The following is a 12,836-nucleotide window of genomic DNA, read 5'->3' on the forward strand; positions in this document are numbered from 1 at the left end:
CAGCATGGCCATGACAGAGTGACAGAATGAAGCTAGATAGCATCTAAAACATCCAATAATTGACCCTGACACTATAGGGGACGGCATGCAGAGGCAGCGGCAGCAGCGGAAGGCTAGAGAGTGGCATGGCGACATACCCTAAATGGACTCAGGCTTCAAACCAATGGGTAGCAGAGAGGAACCAAAGGAGGTGAGCAAGAAGCGCTCAAATAATATTGGTACATGATAAAAGTTTGCCAGTATATTTTGTGGATTACACAGCAGGGTGGCGACAAAGTTAACATGGAAGCCATGAAAACAATCCAAAATTCTGCCTGACACAGCTCGTTTGATAAGGGGACGATGTATGGAGGCAGTGAACTAGTAGTAGATTAAAGGTGCTGCAGTTAAAACTATGTTAGTTGGTTCTTGGCATGGAGCTGGCGCTCCGCTGCCAGGCGAGCTTTCGCCAATCCAAGCCCCTGTCTCTAGGCTACTCCCCAAACAGCACTTCTAAGAACCTTTCGGATAAGATCAAGTGTAGTAGCGTTCTTATAAGTTTGGGATATGGCGGGTGAGGGGAATGTAAACATCTGCGCAAGAAGCGCTGAAATAATATCCGTAAATGAAAAAAGTTTTCCAGTATATTTTGTGGCTTACACAGCAGGGTGGCGACAAAGTTAACAAGTTTGATGTGGAATGCCCTGCAATAGCTCTTGGGCGGTGTGCCTTTTATCACCTAGGCTCAGCAGTTTGAGCACCGCCTGCTGTCGCTAAGCAACGGCACTGCTGCTGTGCCTAGAGCTACCGACTGATGGCGCCATGCCCACGGATGGTAATTCGGAGGAGGAGGAGGTGGAGGAGGGGTGGGAGGATTTGGAGGTATAGTAGGCCTTTGAGACCTGGACCGAGGTAGGCCCTGCAATCCTCTGCGTCGGCAGTATATGACCAGCCCCAGGGTCAGACTCGGTCCCAGCCTGCACCAAGTTAAGTGTAGTAGCGTTCTTATAAGTTTGGGATATGGCGGGTGAGGGGAATGTAAACAGATGCGCAAGAAGCGCATGATGCGCATGGAGCTGGCGCTCCGCTGCTAGGCGAGCTTTCGCCAATCCAAGCCCCTGTCTCTAGGCTACTCCCCAAACAGCACTTCTAAGAACCTTTTGTATAAGATCAAGTGTAGTAGCGTTCTTATAAGTTTAGGATATGGCGGGTGAGGGGAATGTAAACAGATGCGCAAGAAGCGCTGAAATAATATCCGTAAATGGTAAAAGTTTGCCAGTGTATTTTGTGGATAACACAGCAGGGTGGCGACAAAGTTAACAACTTTGATGTGGAATCCATGAAAACAACCCAAATTTCGGCCTGACAAACCTCGTTTGATAAAGGGACGATGTATGGAGGCAGCTATATGGACGACTTTTGGAGGTAGCAATGGAGACAACGTGTGGAGGCTGCTATGGAGACAATTCAATTTGGATAGTGCCTGTATGTGGCAGTCCAAAAAATGTTTCAAACCAGAGGAGCAGGTAGGTGGCCCTCCAGAAAAATGGAATAGATTGAGTGCCTGTATGTGGCAGTCCAAAAAATTTTTCAAACCAGAGGAGCAGGTAGGTGGCCCTCCAGAAAAATGGAATAGATTGAGTGCCTGTATGTGGCAGTCCAAAAAAGTTTTTAAACCAGAGGAGCAGGTAGGTGGCCCTCCAGAAAAATGGAATAGATTGAGTGCCTGTATGTGGCAGTCCCAAAAAATTGTTTAAAACAGAGGACCGGAAAGGTGGCCCTCCAGAAAAATTGAATAGATTGAGTGCCTGTATGTGGCACTCCCAAAAATTGTTTAAAACAGAGGACCGTGTCGGTGGCCCTCCAGAAAAATTAAATGCATAAAGTACTATACCTAGAGCCAGTGGGCCCTGTCAAAAAACAGCCAGTTTCCTCTGCTTTACTGTAGAAAGAGGAGGAGAAGGAGGAAAATGAGGAGGAGGAGGAGTGGATAAATTATTCAGGTTGAGCTTCCTTCACCTGCTGGAGATTTGAAATTAGGAAATCAAATATATATAACGCTACTGCAGGCGTAATTAAGACGTTTGTATTCTCCTATGGCTATTTTCTAGCCAAGTATTACAGCACACTACTATGCCAGATGAGATGACGCTGAGTTATGAAAAAAATAAACGTAAAATAAAAAGAAACTGGCAGACTGTGCCTAATTGAAATACAACCCCGGGCCCTAATAAATTTTCCCACTTCGGTCTTTGCGATGGATATGTGCGTCACTAAAACACAGTGGTCGCAAGTCTGACTCCAAATTGCTCCCAATTTGATAGTAGATGCACTGCAGCAAGTACAGCCACCAGCAGATCAACCAGAAATCAAATATATATAACGCTACTGTAGGCGTAATTAAGACGTTTGTATTCTCCTATGGCTATTTTCTAGCCAAGTATTACAGCACACTACTATGCCAGATGAGATGACGCTGAGTTATGAAAAAAATAAACGTAAAATAAAAAGAAACTGGCAGACTGTGCCTAATTGAAATACAACCCCGGGCCCTAATAAATTTTCCCACTTCGGTCTTTGCGATGGATATGTGCGTCACTAAAACACAGTGGTCGCAAGTCTGACTCCAAATTGCTCCCAATTTGATAGTAGATGCACTGCAGCAAGTACAGCCATCAGCAGATCAACCAGAAATCAAATATATATAACGCTACTGCAGGCGTAATTAAGACGTTTGTATTCTCCTATGGCTATTTTCTAGCCAAGTATTACAGCACACTACTATGCCAGATGAGATGACGCTGAGTTATGAAAAAAATAAACGTAAGATAAAAAGAAACTGGCAGACTGTGCCTAATTGAAATACAACCCCGGGCCCTAATAAATTTTCCCACTTCGGTCTTTGCGATGGATATGTGCGTCACTAAAACACAGTGGTCGCAAGTCTGACTCCAAATTGCTCCCAATTTGATAGTAGATGCACTGCAGCAAGTACAGCCACCAGCAGATCAACCAGAAATCAAATATATATAACGCTACTGTAGGCGTAATTAAGACGTTTGTATTCTCCTATGGCTATTTTCTAGCCAAGTATTACAGCACACTACTATGCCAGATGAGATGACGCTGAGTTATGAAAAAAATAAACGTAAAATAAAAAGAAACTGGCAGACTGTGCCTAATTCTACTCAAACCCCTAATAAATTTTCCCACTTTGGTGTTTGAGGTGGATATGTGTGTCACTAAGAGCTAAACACAACGGTAGCAAGTCCCCCTGCTAATTCCTCACAATATGGTACTAGCTGCAAATAAAAAAAAAAAAAAATTATAACGTTATTGTAGCCCTAAGAAGGGCTGTTGGGTTCTTTTAGAATCACTCCTGCCTAACAGTAAGCTAATAGAACACCCTAACGCTTTCCCTGAGCAGCAGCAGCTCTCTCCCTAGCGGCATCCAGACAGAGAATGATCCGAGCAGCGCGGGCAGCGGCTAGTCTATCCCAGGGTCACCTGATCTGGCCAGCCAACCACTGCTATCTACGTGTAAGGGTACCACGTCATGCTGGGTGGAGTGCAGAGTCTCCTGGCTTGTGATTGGCTCTGTTTCTGGCCGCCAAAAAGCAAAACGGCGGGAGCTGCCATTTTCTCGAGCGGGCGAAATACTCGTCCGAGCAACGAGCAGTTACGAGTACGCTAATGCTCGATCGAGCATCAAGCTCGGACGAGTATGTTCGCTCATCTCTACTCCTAACTCATTTTCCTAACAAGACAACCTCAATGATAAGACGCAAATTGTTTTCCAAGCAGTTCTTGCTAAAGGAGTTATGTTCGTGATTATCTCTGTTGCTGAACGAACCAGAAGGTTATTCTGCAAAGATCTAAAAGAGACCAACTTACTTCATGTAGAAACACCGTTAGTTTGCCTCCTAACTAATTTTCCTAACAAGACAACCTCAATAATAAGACGCACGAGTTCGTAATTATCTCTGTTGCTGAACGAGCCAGAAGGTTATTCTGTTCAAATCTAAAAGAGACCAACTTACTTCATGTAGAAACACTGTTAGTTTGCCTCCTAACTCATTTTCCTAACAAGACAACCTCAATGACAAGACGCACATTATTTTCCATGCATTTCTTGCTAAAGGAGCTATGTTACTGATTATCTCTGTTGCTGAACGAGCCAGAAGGTTATTCTGCTCAGATATAAAAGAGACCAACTAACTACATATAGAAACACTGTTAGTTTGCCTCCTAACTCATTTTCCTAACAAGACAACCTCAATGACAAGACGCACATTGTTTTCCATGCATTTCTTGCTAAAGGAGCTATGTTCGTGATTATCTCTGTTGCTGAACGAGCTAGCAGGTTTTTCTGCTCAGATCTAAAAGAGACCAACTTACTTCATGTAGAAACACTGTTAGTTTGCCTCCTAACTCATTATCCTAACAAGACAACCTCAATAATAAGACGGACATTGTTTTCCATGCATTTCTTGGTAAAGGAGCTATGTTAGTGATTATCTCGGTTGCTTAACGAGCCAGTGGGTTATTCTCCTCAGATCTAAAAGAGACCAACTAACTTAATGTAGAGACACTGTTAGTTTGCTTCCTAACTCATTTTCCTAACAAGACAACCTCAATAATAAGACGCACATTGTTTCCCATGCATTTCTTGCTAAAGGAGCTATGTTCGTGATTATCTTTGTTACTGAACGAGCCAGAAGGTTATTCTGCTCAGATCTAAAAGAGACCAACTTACTTCATGTAGACACACTGTTAGTTTGCCTCCTAACTCATTTTCCTAGCAAGACAACTTCAATGATAAAACGCACATTGTTTTCCATGCATTTCTTGCTAAAGGAGCTATGTTCGTAATTATCTCTGTTGATGAATGAGTAAGCAGGTTATTCTGCTCAGATCTAAAAGAGACCAATTAACTTTATGTAGAAACAATGTTAGGTTGCCTCCTATCTTATTTTCCTAACAAGACAACCTTAGTGATAAGACACATTTTGTTTTCCATGCATTTCTTGCTAAAGGAGCTAATTCGTGATTATCTCTTTTGCTGAACGAGCTGGCAGGTAATTCTGCTCAGATCTAAAATAGACCAACTTACTTCATGTAGAAACACTGTTAGTTTGCCTCCTAACTCATTTTCCTAGCAAGACAACTTCAATGATAAGACGCACATTGTTTTCCATGCATTTCTTGCTAAAGGAGCTATGTTTGTGATTATCTCTGTTGCTGAACGAGCTAGCAGGTTATTCTGCAAAGATCTAAAAGAGAACAACTAACTTCATATAGAAACACTGTTAGTTTGAATCCTAACTCATTTTCCTAAAAAGACAACCTCAATGACAAGACACACATTGTTTTCCATGCATTTCTTGCTAAAGGAGCTATGTTAGTGATTATCTCTGTTGCTTAATGAGCTAGCAGGTTATTATCCTCAGATCTAAAAGAGACCAACTAACTTCATGTAGAAACACTGTTAGTTTGCCTCCTAACTCATTTTCCTAACAAGACAACCGCAATAATAAGACGCACATTGTTTTCCATGCATTTCTTGCTGAAGGAGCTATGTCTGTGATTATCTCTGTTGCTGAACGAGCCAGAAGGTTATTCTGCTCAGATCTAAAATAGACCAACTTACTTCATGTAGAAACACTGTTAGTTTGCCTCATAATTAATTTTCCTAACAAGACAACTTCAATGATAAGACGCACATTGTTTTCCATGCATTTTATGCTAAAGGAGCTATGTTCGTGATTATCTCTGTTGCTTAACGAGCTAGCAGGTTATTCTCCTCAGATCTGAAAGAGACCAACTTACTTCATGTAGAAACACTGTTACTTTGCCTTCTAATTCATTTTACTAACAAGACAACCTCAATAATAAGGCGTACATTGTTTTCCATGCATTTCTTGCTAAAGAAGCTATGTTCGTGATTATCTCTGTTGCTGAACGAGCTAGCAGGTTATTCTTCTCAGATCTAAAAGAGACCAACTAACTTCATGTAGAAACACTGTTAGTTTGCCTCCTAACTCATTTTCCTAACAAGACAACCTCAATGATAAGACACACATTGTTTTCCATGCATTTCTTGCTAAAGGAGCTATGTTAGTGATTATCTCTGTTGCTTATTGAGCTAGCAGGTTATTCTGCTCAGATCTAAAAGAAATCAAGTAACTTAATGTAGAGACACTGTTAGTTTGCTTCCTAACTCATTTTCCTAACAAGACAACCTCAATGATAAGACGCACATTGTTTACCATGCATTTCTTGCTAAAGGAGCTATGTTCGTGATTATCTCTGTTGCTGAACGAGTTAGCAGGATATTCTGCTCAGATTTAAAAGAGACCAACTAACTTTCTGTAGAAACACTGTTATTTTGCCTCCTAACTCATTTTCCTAACAAGACAACCTCAATGATAAGACACACATTGTTTTCCATGCATCTCTTGCTAAAGGAGCTATGTTCGTGATTATCTCTGTTGCTGAACGAGATAGCAGGTTATTCTCCTCAGATCTAAAAGAGACCGACTAACTTCATGTAGAAACACTGTTTGTTTGCCTCCTAACTCATTTTCCTAACAAGACAACATCAATAATAAGATGCACATGTTCGTAATTATCTCTGTTGCTGAACGAGCCAGAAGGTTATTCTGTTCAAATCTAAAAGAAACCAACTTACTTCATGTAGAAACACTGTTAGTTTGCCTCCTAACTCATTTTCCTAACAAGACAAGCTCAATGAGAAGACGGACATTGTTTTCCATGCTTTTCTTGCTAAAGAAGATATGTTAGAGATTATCTCTGTTGCTGAACGAGCTAGAAGGTTATTCTGCTCAGATCTAAAAGAGATCAACTAACTAAATGTAGAGACACTGTTAGTTTGCCTCCTAACTCATTTTCCTAACAAGACAATCTCAATGATAAGACGCACATGGTTTTCCATGCATTTCTTGCTAAAGGAGCTATGTTCATAATTATCTCTGTTGCTGAACGAGTTAGCAGGTTATTCTGCTCAGATCTAAAAGAGACCAACTAACTTTATGTAGAAACACTGTTAGTTTGCCTCCTAACTCATTTTCCTAACAAGACAACCTCAATGATAAGACACACATTGTTTTCCATGCATTTCTTGCTACAGGAACTATGTTAGTGATTATCTCTGTTGCTTAATGAGCTAGCAGGTTATTCTCCTCAGATCTAAAAGAGACCAACTAACTTCATGTAGCAACTGTTATTTTGCCTCCTAACTCATTTTCCTAACAAGACAACCTCAATGATAAGACGCACATTGTTTTCTATGCATTTTTTACTTAAGGAGCTATGTTCGTGATTATCTCTGTTGCTGAACGAGCCAGAAGGTTATTCTGCTCAGATCTAAAACAGACCAACTTACTTCATGTAGAAACACTGTTAGTTTGTCTCCTAAATCATTTTCCTAACAAGACAACCTCAATGATAGGACACACATTGTTTTCCATGCATTTCTTGCTAAAGAAGCTATGTTCGTGATTATCTCTGTTGCTGAACGAGCTAGCAGGTTATTCTGCAAAAATCTAAAAGAGACCAACTTACTTCATGTAGAAACACTGTTAGTTTGCCTCCCAACTCATTTTCCTAACAAGACAACCTCAATGATAAGACGCACATTGTTTTCCATGCATTTCTTGCTAAAGGAACTATGTTCGTGATTATCTCTGTTGCTGAATGAGCTAGAGTGTTATTCTGCTCAGCTCTAAAATAGATCAACTAACTTAATGTAGAGACACTGTTAGTTTGCCTCCTAACTCATTTTCCTAACAAGACAACCTCAATGATAAGACGCACATTGTTTTCCATGCATTTCTTGTTTAAGGAGCTATGTTTGTGATTATCTCTGTTGCTGAACGAGCTAGAAGGTTATGCTGTTCAGATCTAAAACAGACCAACTTACTTCATGTAGAAACACTGTTAGTTTGCCTCCTAACTCATTTTCCTAACAAGACAACCTCAATGATAAGACGCACATTGTTTTCCATGCATTTCTTGTTTAAGGAGCTATGTTTGTGATTATCTCTGTTGCTGAACGAGCTAGAAGGTTATGCTGTTCAGATCTAAAACAGACCAACTTACTTCATGTAGAAACACTGTTAGTTTGCCTCCTAAATCATTTTACTAACAAGACAACCTCAATGATAAGACACACATTGTTTTCCATGCATTTCTTGCTAAAGGAGCTATGTTCGTGATAATCTCTGTTGCTGAACGAGCTAGCAGGTTATTCTGCTCAGATCTAAAACAGACCAACTAACTACATGTAGAGACACTGTTAGTTTGCTACCTAACTCATTTTCCTAACAAGACAACCTCAATGATAAGACGCAAATTGTTTTCCAAGCAGTTCTTGCTAAAGGAGCTATGTTCGTGATTATCTCTGTTGCTGAACGAGCTGGCAGGTTATTCTGCTCAGATTTAAAATAGACCAACTTACTTCATGTAGAAACACTGTTAGTTTGCCTCCTATCTCATTTTCCTAACAAGACAACCTCAATAATAAGACGCACATTGTTTTCCATGCATTTCTTGCTAAAGAAGCTATGTTCGTGATTCTCTCTGTTGCTGAACGAGCTAGCAGGATATTCTGCTCAGATCTAAAAGAGACCAACTAACTTCATGTAGAAACACTGTTAGTTTGCCTCCTAAATAATTTTCCTAACAAGACAACCTCAATGCTAAGACGCACATTGATTTCCATGCATTTCTTGCTAAAGGAGCTATGTTCGTAATTATCTCTGTTGCTGAACGACCTAGCAGGTTATTCTGCTCAGATCTAAAAGAGACCAACTAACTTCATGTAGAAACACTGTTAGGTTGCCTCCTCACTCATTTTCCTAACAAGACAACCTCAATGATAAGACACACATTGTTTTCCATGCATTTCTTGCTAAAGGAGCTATGTTCGTGATTATCTCTGTTGCTGAACTAGCTCGCAGGTTATTCTGCTCAGATCTAAAAAAGACTAAGTAACTTTATATAGAAACACTGTTAGTTTGCCGCCGAACTCATTTTCCTAACAAGACAACCTCAATGATAAGACGCTCATTGTTTTCCATGCATTTCTTGCTAAAGGAGCTATGTTCGTGATTATCTCTGTTGCTGAATGAGCCAGAGAGTTATTCTGCTCAGATCTAAAAGAGATCAACTAACTTAATGTAGAGACACTGTTAGTTTGCCTCCTAACTCATTTTCCTAACAAGACAACCTCAATGATAAGACGCACAATGTTTTCCATGCATTTCTTGCTAAAGGAGCTATGTTCGTGATTATCTCTGTTGCTGAATGAGCTAGCAGGTTATTCTGCTCAGATCTAAAATAGACCAACTTACTTCATGTAGAAACACTGTTAGTTTGCCTCCTAACTCATTTTCCTAACAAGACAACCTCAATGATAAGACGCACATTGTTTTCCATGCATTTCTTGTTTAAGGAGCTATGTTTGTGATTATATCTGTTGCTGAACGAGCCAGAAGGTTATGCTGCTCAGATCTAAAACAGACCAACTTACTTCATGTAGAAACACTGTTAGTTTGCCTCCAAAATCATTTTACTAACAATTCAACCTCAATGATAAGACACACATTGTTTTCCATGCATTTCTTGCTAAAGGAGCTATGTTCGTGATTATCTCTGTTGCTGAACGAGCTAGCAGGTTATTCTGCAAAGATCTAAAAGAGACCAACTAACTTAATGTAGAAACACTGTTAGTTTGCCTCCTAACTCATTTTCCTAACAAGACAACCTCAATAATAAGACGCACATTGTTTTCCATGCATTTCTTGCTAAAATAGCTATGTTCGTGATTATCTCTGTTGCTGAATGAGGTAGCAGGTTATTCTGCAAAGATCTAAAACAGACCAACTAACTACATGTAGAGACACTGTTAGTTTGCTACCTAACTCATTTTCCTAACAAGACAACCTCAATGATAAGACGCAAATTGTTTTCCAAGCACTTCTTGCTAAAGTAGCTATGTTCGTGATTATCTCTGTTGCTGAACGAGCTGGCAGGTTATTCTGCTCAGATTTAAAATAGACCAACTTACTTCATGTAGAAACACTGTTAGTTTGCCTCCTAACTCATTTTCCTAACAAGACAACCTCAATAATAAGACGCACATTGTTTTCCATGCATTTCTTGCTAAAGAAGCTATGTTCGTGATTCTCTCTGTTGCTGAACGAGCTAGCAGGATATTCTGCTCAGATCTAAAAGAGACCAACTAACTTCATGTAGAAACACTGTTAGTTTGCCTCCTAAATAATTTTCCTAACAAGACAACCTCAATGCTAAGACGCACATTGATTTCCATGCATTTCTTGCTAAAGGAGCTATGTTCGTAATTATCTCTGTTGCTGAACGAGCTAGCAGGTTATTCTGCTCAGATCTAAAAGAGACCAACTAACTTCATGTAGAAACACCGTTAGTTTGCCTCCTAATTCATTTTCCTAACAAGACAACCTCAATAATAAGACGCACATGTTCGTAATTATCTCTATTGCTGAACGAGCCAAAGGTTATTCTGCAAAGATCTAAAAGAGACCAACTTACTTCATGTAGAAACACCGTTAGTTTGCCTCCTAATTCATTTTCCTAACAAGACAACCTCAATAATAAGACGCACATGTTCGTAATTATCTCTGTTGCTGAACGAGCCAGAAGGTTATTCTGTTCAAATCTAAAAGAGAACAACTTACTTCATGTAGAAACACTGTTAGTTTGCCTCCTAACTCATTTTCCTAACAAGACAACCTCAATGATAAGACGCACATTGTTTTCCATGCATTTCTTGCTAAAGTAGCTATGTTCGTAATTATCTCTGTTGCTGAACGAGTTAGCAGGTTATTCTGCTCAGATCTAAAAGAGACCAACTAACTTTATGTAGAGACACTGTTAGTTTGCCTCCTAACTCATTTTCCTAACAAGACAACCTCAATGATAAGACGCACATTGTTTTCCATGCATTTCTTGCTAAAGGAGCTATGTTCGTGATTATCTCTGATGCTGAACGAGCTAGCAGGTTATTCTGCTCAGATCTAAAAGAGACCAACTAACTTTATGTAGAAACACTGTTAGTTTGCCTCCTAACTCATTTTCCTAACAAGACAACCTCAATGATAAGACACACATTGTTTTCCATGCATTTCTTGCTAAAGGAGCTAATTCGTTATTATCTCTGTTGCTGAACGAGCTGGCAGGTTATTCTGCTCAGATCTAAAATAGACCAACTAACTTCATGTAGGAACACTGCTAGTTTGCCTCCTAACTCATTTTCCTAACACGACAACCTCAATGATAAGACGCACATTGTTTTCCATGCATTTCTTGCTAAAGGAGCTATGTTCGTAATTATCTCTGTTGCTGAACGAGCTAGCAGGGTATTCTGCTCAGATCTAAAAGAGACCAACTTACTTCATGTAGAAACACTGTTAGGTTGCCTCCTCACTCATTTTACTAACAAGACAACCTCAATGATAAGACGCACATTGTTTTCCATGCATTTCTTGCTAAAGGAGCAATGTTCGTGATTATCTCTGTTGCTGAACGAGTTAGCATGTTATTCTGCTCAGATCTAAAAGATATCAACTAACTTAATGTAGAGACACTGTTAGTTTGCCTCCTAACTCATTTTCCTAACAAGACAACCTCAATGATAAGACGCACATTCTTTTCCATGCATTTCTTGCTAAAGGAGCTATGTTCGTGATTATCTCTGTTGCTGAATGATCTAGAGGGTTATTCTGCTCAGATCTGAAAGAGATCAACTAACTTAATGTAGAGACAGTGTTAGTTTGCCTCCTAACTCATTTTCCTAACAAGACAACCTCAATGATAAGACGCACATTGTTTTCCATGCATTTCTTGCTAAAGGAGCTATGTTCGTGATTATCTCTGTTGCTGAACGAGTTAGCAGGTTATTCTGCTCAGATCTAAAAGAGACCAACTAACTTAATGTAGAGACACTGCTAGTTTGCCTCCTAACTCATTTTCCTAACAAGACAACCTCAACGATAAGATGCACATTGTTTCTCATGCATTTCTTGCTAAAGGAGCTATGTTCGTGATTATCTCTGTTGCTGAACGAGCCAGAAGGTTATTCTGCTCAGATCTAAAATAGACCAACTTACTTCATGTAGAAACACTGTTAGTTTGCCTCCTAACTTATTTTCCTAACAAGACAACCTCAATGATAAGACGCACATTGTTTTCCATGCATTTCTTGCTAAAGGAGCTATGTTCGTAATTATCTCTGTTGCTGAACGAGCTAGCAGGTTATTCTGCTCAGATCTAATACAGACCTACTAACTTCATGTAGAAACACTGTTAGTTTGCCTCCTAAATCATTTTCCTAACATGACAACCTCAATGATAAGACGCACATTGTTTTCCATGCATTTCTTGCTAAAGGAGCTATGTTCGTGATTATCTCTGTTGCTGAACTAGCTAGCAAGTTATTCTGCTCAGATCTAAAACAGACTAAGTAACTTTATATAGAAACACTGTTAGTTTGCCGCCTAACTCATTTTTCTAACAAGACAACCTCAATGATAAGACGCTCATTGTTTTCCATGCATTTCTTGCTAAAGGAGCTATGTTCGTGATTATCTCTGTTGCTGAATGAGCCAGAGAGTTATTCTGCTCAGATCTAAAAGAGATCAACTAACTTAATGTAGAGACACTGTTAGTTTGCCTCCTAACTCATTTTCCTAACAAGACAACCTCAATGATAAGACGCACCTTGTTTTCCATGCATTTCTTGCTAAAGGAGCTATGTTCGTAATTATCTCTGTTGCTGAACGAGTTAGCAGGTTATT

This window comes from Engystomops pustulosus, chromosome 11, assembly GCF_040894005.1.
Source record: "Engystomops pustulosus chromosome 11, aEngPut4.maternal, whole genome shotgun sequence".
Lineage (NCBI taxonomy): Eukaryota > Metazoa > Chordata > Amphibia > Anura > Leptodactylidae > Engystomops > Engystomops pustulosus.